Here is a 9,375-nt window from a genome sequence, read left to right as displayed (position 1 = left end):
TAGAAAAGGATGTTGGGCTTATCTCGAGTGTCTTACATTGATACTGTGAATGCTCGTTTTAGTATGAATACCGCCAAGAAAGGATTGCTACCTTTTAGATATGGCGTTCCTTTATCTAAAGACTATGTCTTAAGATGCCTGTTGAGGTTGAGGAAATGAAGGCAGTATTCTACGTTTCCGCAGTAGATAGCTTCATGTACGGATTACTATGTACGAGATCTTATATTTGCTATGCAGTTAGCATGGTTGTAAGATATCAGTATAGTCCTAGTTAAGGACACTGAACTGTGGTAAATTATATTCTCAAGTCCATGACTAGAGAATAAGGATAGTTTACCAGTTAGACACTTTAGTTCCTTTTTGGATTATACGATTTCGGATTTCCAGGCTGACCGGAACAAAGAATAATTACCTCAAGCTATGTGTTTTCCTTGGGAGGTAAAACTTTTTGGTTTGACCACTACCTCCAGGATCTAAGGGTGATTCCTAGTTTGCGTGAGAGCATCACTTTCGTGAAACCTCAAGTGCAGTTGCAAACTCTAAGGAATCTAAGAACCATAAGGGATCAAACACATGGAGAGTAAGTACCAAGTTATACGATTATTCGTAAATTGAGGTTTTGTGCTCATAGAATAAATTCTCACATATTGGAGAAACCTACTCATCTTTTCACAAAAGGCTTATCGCAAATGGTCATTGAAAGATGGTAATGCGATTAATGCCACCCACTTAGGAAACTTTAAGTATAAGTGGGAGAAGTGTTAGGTGATTGGTAAATAGACACATTGTATACTAAAAGTTTGCTTTAGTATAAATGGGAGATTGTTGGATTTGTATACTGAAAGCAAGAACGTTTTATGCTTGTATATAATGTTTCCTAAGTTCACTATTTTAATCTCCTATCTGATTGTGTTCATGATTGCATATGTATGTTCTTGATAACTCTTGTATTAAGAGTTATTACTCATTCTTTTAAGCTTTTATGAAGAGTTTGATGCATGTTTTGTGTAGTTCTTTAGGTTTTCTTTTACGTTTTATTATCGTTTCGCTCTTTCGTCTTTGGGTGTTTGAGATTTGAGATGTATGAAAACTGATGCCAAAAGTTAGCTAATCTCATATAAAAATAGACAAATGAGAGTTTTGTTGGTTTTGTGTAGGGACTACAGCGTTGCTGGCATTTTGCTGCAGCATTCTGCTCAGTTGACTTAGACGAGATTTTCATGTGCAAAAGAGAGGGGACCACTTGCTAAAAGTGAAAGTTAGCTTATTTGGCACAAAAGTTGAACTTCTCTCAGCATAAAATCGAAGGGAGAAAGAGGAGCACCTGAAGTCTACAACAAATGAGGGCAACATGGTCTTTTCATGGGCTATTTTTGGGGAAACCTAGCTGCTACATCTAGGAGGCAGCCGCAATTGAGGGGAAGAACACAGAAAACAAGGGGAAAGCAGGGAGAGCACGAGAGAGATAGAAGGAGCACCTGAAATTAAAGACAAAGACCATATTTTTGGAGGAAGAGAAGAAAGAAGCAGAGCACATCATTAATCCTTACCAATTCTAGCTTCCTTTCTTTCTCTTACTCATTATTTTCAACCTGCAAACTCTAGTTCCAGCTACTGATAGCATCATGCTTAGCTTTGAATTTATTTTCTCTTTCTTTATGTTAAGCATGAGCTAAACTTTTGAGGCTTGGATTGTTGATGAACTCTATGTCTTAGATTTGTAATTTCTTTGCACTTCATTTTAGTGAATCTCTCATTTTCCATTCAGCTATGCTTCATGTTATTTCTTGCTCTTGACTAGCCATCTTTTGCAAGATATTTAGCTACCTCTTGATTCTGGAAAGGTTGGGAGTAGTGGACTAGGTTGAATGGCATAAGAGCATGTGGCATAGGAATATGTTATTTGCCTTGTGTGCGGTTAAAAATTGGAGCTGTGTATTTGTTGTTCTAGGCTTGACTTGGCATAGGAATATGCTCAAGAAAGTTGTAGAATGAAAAACCATAGGATTTGGGAAAGTTCTATGAATGTTTGTGAATTTTCGTAACTGTGAGGTTTTGCTTGAATTTTGCTGCAACAATCTGTTCAGTGTGAAAGACATAGAGGGATTCATCAATCCAAGTCCGTTTCTCTTATATATATTCTTCGTTTAATCTTTTATCTTCTGTCTAGTTAACTTTAGTTAAAATTTTAACCAACCTAAGTTTAAGTTTAGTTTATTAGAAAACCATCCTCTTGATTTAAAGCTTTATTTAATTTCTAGTTTTCAAGTAGTTCTTATTTTGCTTGTTTCTTTGTAGCTGAGATAGTTTAAGTTCTAATTTGCATTCCCTGTGGAGACGATCTTGGAATACTTCCTCTTATTACTTGTTGAGACTACGTGCACTTGCGTATTGAATTGTGTTAATCCGATTTAAACACAACAAGTTTTTGGCGCCGTTGCCGGGGAATGAAACTAGAATTTGTGTTGTTTCAGTTACCTTGCATTTTAGTTTTTATATTTTGTATCTTGATCTGAATTTCTCGATCTCTTTCTTAATAGGTTCCTTTGTGTATGAACAAGCATGAAGGCCTAGTGTTACTTCTGTTCGATCCAGAGATTGAACGTACATTTAGAAAGAGAAGAAAAGAGCAACTAGATCGACATCTTAAAGAGATGGCTGCAGAGGATAATAACAATGGTCATAACGCCATTGTGTTGGCCGATGATAGAACATGCCCTATAAGGGACTATGCTGCACCTGCTTTTAACGAGCTTCATCCGGGCATTCACCGACCAGAAGTTCAAGCTGCACAATTTGAGTTGAAGCCTGTGATGTTTCAGATGCTCCAAACAGTGGGACAATTCAGTGGTCAAGCTACGGAGGATCCTCATCTCCATCTTCGCTCATTCTTGGAAGTGGCTGATTCGTTTAAGCTACAGGGCGTTACACCGGAAGCTCTGAGGTTGAGGTTATTTCCGTTTTCATTGCGAGACAGAGCTAGAGCTTGGCTCAATACGTTCCCACCCGACTCAATTTCCACATGGAATGAGCTAGCAGAAAAGTTTCTACTAAAGTGTTTCCCTCCGACGAAAAATGCAAAATTTCGAAATGAAATCATATCATTTCAACAATTGGAGGATGAATCTGTGAGTGAAGCCTGGGAAAGGTTCAAAGAGCTGCTAAGAAAATGCCCACACCATGGAATTCCACATTGCATTCAGATGGAGACATTCTATAATGGTCTCAATGGTCCTACTCGTATGGTGTTGGATGCTTCAGCAAATGGTGCTATTCTTTCTAAGTCGTATGACGAGGCTTATGAGATTCTAGAGAGAATTGCTACCAACAATTATCAATGGTCTAATTCAAGAGCTCCAACGGGTAAAAAGGTAGCAGGAGTACTTGAAGTTGATGCTTTGACAGCCTTGTCAGCTCAAGTAGCATCAATGAGCAACATGTTGAAGAACCTTAGTGTTGGAGTAAACCACCACAAGCACCAGTGGTAACATCTCAAGCACCTGTGGTAACTCAACCGGTGGCAGAGATCTCTTGTGTTTACTGTGGCGATGCTCATACCTTTGAGAATTGTCCTTCCAATCCCGCTTCAGTTTACTATATAGGGAATCGTAATGCCAACCACAACAATTCCTACTCTCACTCTTACAATCCGGGATGGAGACATCACCCAAATTTCTCATGGAGTGATCAGGGAACGAGTTCGAATGGTGGACAGATGCAAGCTAAGGCTACTTATCCACCAGGTTTCCAACAACAACAAAAGCCTCCACAAGCTACTCAAAGCAACTCTTTAGAGATGTTACTGAAAGAGTATATGGCTAAGAATGATGCTGTAATTCAGAGTCAAGGAGCTTCATTAAGAAATCTTGAGGTTCAAATGGGGCAGCTTGCAAACGAAATCAGAACTCGAGCACAAGGTACACTGCCTAGTGACACCGAAAATCCAAGAAAAGATAAGGAGCAGTGTAAAGCGGTTACATTGAGAAGTGGCAAAGGTTTAGATTTGAATGAAGATAAATTGAAGAGAAAATCTGAGCCCACTTCAATCCAAAAAGATGTGGAGAAGGGTGACGAAGCAGGGAATTCAAAGCTAACCAATGCTGATTCTGAGACAAATGCTTCAGCATTTTCTCAACAAACTGGAGCAGAACAGTCACATGTGAAACCGCCGCCACCATTTCCACAACGATTTCAAAAGAAGCAGGATGATGCTCAATTCAGAAGATTCTTGGATGTTTTAAAACAACTCCACATCAATATCCCTCTAGTTGAAGCTTTGGAGCAAATGCCAAACTACGTGAAGTTTTTGAAAGATATTTTGACAAAAAAGAGAAGGCTTGGGGAGTTTGAAACAGTAGCTTTGACAGAAGGTAGCAGCGCTATTCTAAAGAACAAAATCCCTCCTAAATTGAAGGACCCTGGTAGTTTCACTATACCATGTTCCATTGGAGGTCGAGATGTTGGTAAAGCTCTTTGTGATTTAGGAGCTAGCATTAACTTAATGCCACTTTCAGTTTTCAAGAAGTTGGGAATTGGAGGAGCAAGGCCTACCACAGTTACTCTACAATTGGCCGATCATTCCATGGCTCATCCGGAAGGAAAAATTGAAGATGTTTTGGTACAAGTCGACAAATTAATTTTTCCGGCAGATTTTATCATTCTTGATTATGAAGCGGATAGAGAGGTGCCAATTATCTTGGGAAGGCCATTTTTAGCAACTGGACGAACTTTGATAGATGTTCAAAAAGGAGAGTTGACAATGAGGGTAAATGATCAGCAAGTTACCTTCAATGTTTTCAATGCTATGAAGTTTTCTGACGAGATTGAAGAATGCTCTGCAGTGAGTGTCATTGATGCTATTGTGGCTGAAAAAGTGATCAAGGAAATCTGTGGTGGAGATGTGAATGGAAGTTCTCTTGAAGAGGTTGAAGAAATAGGTGATGAAGAAGAGGCTCAAATCACATGGGTTGAATCAAAGCAAAACTCTTCCAACATCGGGAGAAAATTTGAATCTTTGGGGTTATCGGAAAGGGAGTTCAAACCACCTAAACCGTCCATTGAAGAACCACCACAGCTTGAGCTGAAACCCCTGCCTTCACATCTAAAATATGCCTACTTAGGAACTGAAGAAACTTTGCCCGTGATAATTTCAGCCATTCTCGACTTAGAAAAGGAGAATATGTTGCTTGATGTGTTGAAGAGGTATAAGAAGGCAATTGGCTGGACAATTGCAGATATGAAGGGTATAAGTCCTTCTATTTGTATGCACAAAATTTTATTGGAAGAAGGATGCAAAAATTCTGTAGAGCAGCAGCGGCGACTTAATCCAGTTATGAAAGAAGTCGTTAAAAAAGAGGTGATCAAGTGGTTAGATGCTGGAATAATATATCCAATTTCGGATAGCTCTTGGGTCAGCCCTGTTCAATGTGTTACAAAGAAGGGTGGAGTCACGGTGGTGGTCAACGAGAATGATGAATTGATTCCTACAAGGGTAGTAACGGGATGGCGTGTTTGTGTGGACTACCGGAAGTTAAACAATGCTACCAGAAAAGATCATTTCCCGCTACCTTATATTGACCAAATGCTTGATAAACTAGCAGGAAAAGAGTATTTTTGTTTTCTCGATGGCTACTCCGGTTATCATCAAATCACCATTGCACCTGAAGATCAACATAAAACAACTTTCACATGTCCTTATGGCACTTTTGCTTGTAGGCGAATGTCATTTGGGCTATGCAACGCACTTGCCACCTTCCAACGGTGTATGATGGCAATATTTTCTGATATGGTGGAGACATCGCTGGAAATATTCATGGATGATTTTTCGGTCTTCGGTGATACTTTTGGTATATGCTTGGCTAACTTGGAAAAAGTGTTGGAAAGGTGTGAGGAGACAAATTTGGTGCTAAATTGGGAAAAATGCCATTTTATAGTGCAAGAAGGTTCGGTCTTGGGTCATCGAATTTCCAACAAGGGCATTGAAGTGGATCGAGCAAAGACCGAAGTTATTGACAAACTTCCACCTCCTACATCAGTGAAAGGTGTTCGAAGTTTTTTAGGCCACGCGGGTTTCTACAGGAGGTTTATTCGAGATTTCTCAAAAATCTCAAAACCGCTAAGTTCTTTGCTAGAGCAGAATCAGCCATTTGAATTCACTAAGGAGTGTTTAGAGGCCTTTTTGCATTTGAAGAAAGCACTTGTAACAGCTCCCATCATTGTTGCTCCGGATTGGTCTCTTCCTTTTGAATTAATGTGTGACGCGAGTGACTTCGCAGTAGGTGCTGTTCTTGGGCAGAGAAAAGAGAAGATCTTTCACTCTATTTATTATGCTAGCAAGACTTTGACCGATGCTCAGTTAAATTACACGACCACTGAAAAAGAACTATTGGCTGTTGTTTTTGCATTTGACAAGTTTAGATCTTATCTGGTGGGCACTAAAGTGGTGGTTTATACTGATCATTCAGCGATCAAATACCTCATTTCAAAGAAGGACGCCAAGCCACGACTTATTCGATGGGTGTTACTTCTTCAAGAGTTCGATTTGGAAATCAGGGATAGAAAAGGAACAGAGAACCAAGTTGCTGATCATCTCTCTCGGCTGGAAGATGGACGAGAAAAAGGATTTGAAGAGCCAATCAAAGAAACTTTTCCTGACGAACAACTTCTGCTGGTGAAACAAGTATTTACTCCTTGGTTTGCTGACTTTGTTAACTACTTAGTGAGTGGGCTGCTTCCACCAGATTTGAACAGACAGCAACTGAAGAAGTTCTTTCATGATGTAAAGATGTATTATTGGGATGACCCCTTTCTGTATAAAGAATGCTCCGATCAGATTTTGAGGCGATGTGTGCCTGAAGATGAAGTTCCAAGCATTTTGGTGCAATGTCATTCAGCCCCATATGGAGGACATTTTGGAGGGCAGAGGACAGCAGCTAAGGTTCTACAATCGGGCTACTTTTGGCCGTCTATCTTTAAAGATGCTCATGCATTTGTAAAGAGATGTGATAGATGCCAACGTGTGGGAAATGTGTCTGCCAGGAATGAAATGCCTTTAAACAACATCCTTGAAGTCGAATTGTTCGATGTTTGGGGAATTGACTTCATGGGACCGTTCCCTCCCTCTTTTGGAAATCTCTACATCTTGGTCGCTGTAGATTATGTTTCGAAATGGATTGAGGCAGTAGCAACGCCTACTAATGATTCAAAAGCAGTGGTAAAGTTTCTGCATAAGAATATTTTCACGCGTTTTGGAACGCCGAGAGCCCTTATCAGCGATGAAGGGACCCATTTTGTGAACAAGCTGTTGGAGAATTTATTGGCTAAGTACAATGTGAAGTACAAAATTGCCACTGCCTATCATCCTCAAACAAACGGTCAAGCGGAGTATTCTAATAGGGAAATCAAGGGGATACTTGAGAAGGTCGTGAACCCCAATAGAAAGGATTGGTCTCAAAGGTTGGAAGATGCTCTATGGGCCTACCGAACTGCCTTTAAAACACCCTTAGGAATGTCCCCATATAGGCTGATTTTTGGAAAAGCATGTCACTTGCCTTTGGAGCTGGAGCACCGAGCTTATTGGGCCATCAAAAAGCTAAACATGGATCTTAAAGCTGCTGGTGAAGTTCGGATGTTGCAGCTGAATGAACTTGAAGAGATGAAGTTGTTTGCTTATGAAAATGCTAAGCTTTATAAGGAGAAAACCAAGAGATGGCATGACCAGAAAATACAACCTCATGTCTTTGAAGAAGGGCAGCAGGTGTTGCTTTTCAACTCCCGTTTGAAGTTGTTTCCAGGAAAGTTAAAGTCAAGATGGTCAGGACCGTTTACAATTGTCAAGGTTTATCCCTATGGAGCTGTTGATCTGCGAGAAGATCATTCGGGTCGTGAATTCAAAGTAAATGGCCAGAGGGTGAAGCATTATTGGGGTGGAGATGTCAATCGTCAAAAGACCTCCACCGTCCTGAACGAGCCATGAAGAAGGGGTAACTTGGGTTGTCTAGAAAATCAAGCACTATCTTAAAGACAACCCAATCAAGTCGAGGGCCATTTTGGTTCCTCCTTTTGATGTTTTTGCTATTTTATTTTATGCCTTTATTTTATGCTTTTTCTTATGTTTCTGGTTTTTGTCGATGTTTTGCAGGTAATGGTCTATCATTTAGCTGAGTTGAAATCAAGTTTGGGGGTTGAGGAGTTTTATTATTAGTTGTGACAGCAAGGTGTGGGCAAATCATGGATTTTGAATATATAAAGTTTGGGGCACTTTTGATTATTTTGCTGCAGCATTAGTTTTGAACATCAAATTTTGCTTCAGCAATACAGACGAAAAAAAAAGGGTAGGAGATGAGTTGTTTTGTCACTTGGGTGAAAAGTTCTCTCGTTTTCTTGTTATTATTTATCCAACATTTGCCCCACTTTCTCTCACTCAACCCAAAGAAAAGAAAAGAAAAACCCTTCAACTCCTAAAGCCCTAACAGCTCCTAAAGCACAACAGCTCTCATTTCTCCTCTCCATTAAACCCACCATCGCGAACCTCACCCAAATACAACTCACCTTCTCTACATTTTTCCAGTCACCGTCAGATTTGGAGGCCATCGCTTTCGATTTTTCTAAAGTTGAGCTGAGTGGAAGTTTTCTCTCTCTAATAGCTTTTCCTTGGGAGTTTGGTTGCTGAAATTCCATCAGATTTTTTGCCGACTTTTGCAAGCTAAACTGAACAGGGGTAACTATTTCTCGCTTCTCCATCAATTTTTAGAATTGCATGAAGGGATTGGGTATTTTATTGTTGGAGAAATTGAGTTGGAGATAGTTACAGAGGCATTGTTGTGCTACTTCTTTTTGTTGGGTCAGTGTTGGTGGTGCGAGGGTTGTGTTTAATTGAGCAGAGGTTGGTTGATTGAGAATCGGTTTTGGGGTCTTTCAGTGTTATTTGTCTACCATGGCTCCTCCAAAAACCCGTCTTCAACAGAGAAATTCCAGTCCACCCTCTACTCCACCACCTTCCAAAAAGACTTCAAAAGGCTCCAATAAACCCTTATCTAAGCCAACTCAATCAGCCCCTTCTACCACTAAAGCTCCTGCCAAAAAGAAAGCTAAAGAGCAGCTTACGTCAAAATAGCAAGCCATCCCTCCAAAAGACATTGAAAAATTCTCTTCTGCTGAGGCCAAAGAAAACTACGAGCTTATTAAAAAGAAGAAACTCTTACCAGAGAAAGGTTTCCTACCCTCTAGTGTTGAACTCCCACAGTATATCACTGAAGTAATTGAAAAGCATGATTGGGAAAATTTTTGTTTAAAACCAATGCGAGCAATCGTTCCTTTAGTGCGTGAATTTTATGCGAATTTGGTACCTTTGCTTGCTGGTAATGGCTCAGAGGT

General features: G+C 40.0%; 1 non-coding gene across 1 annotated transcript; it reads right to left on the bottom strand.

Moving 5' to 3' along the window:
• Nucleotides 1-3,081: 3,081 nt before the first annotated feature.
• On the bottom strand, nt 3,082-3,187 carry LOC130996308 (small nucleolar RNA R71). Its single transcript, XR_009092493.1, has one exon. It is a non-coding gene; the product is annotated as a small nucleolar RNA R71 (small nucleolar RNA).
• Nucleotides 3,188-9,375: the final 6,188 nt, after the last annotated feature.

The sequence above is a fragment of the Salvia miltiorrhiza genome, chromosome 7 (genome assembly GCF_028751815.1).
Source record: "Salvia miltiorrhiza cultivar Shanhuang (shh) chromosome 7, IMPLAD_Smil_shh, whole genome shotgun sequence".
Taxonomy (NCBI): domain Eukaryota; kingdom Viridiplantae; phylum Streptophyta; class Magnoliopsida; order Lamiales; family Lamiaceae; genus Salvia; species Salvia miltiorrhiza.
This window is presented reverse-complemented; position numbering and strand designations above follow the sequence as displayed.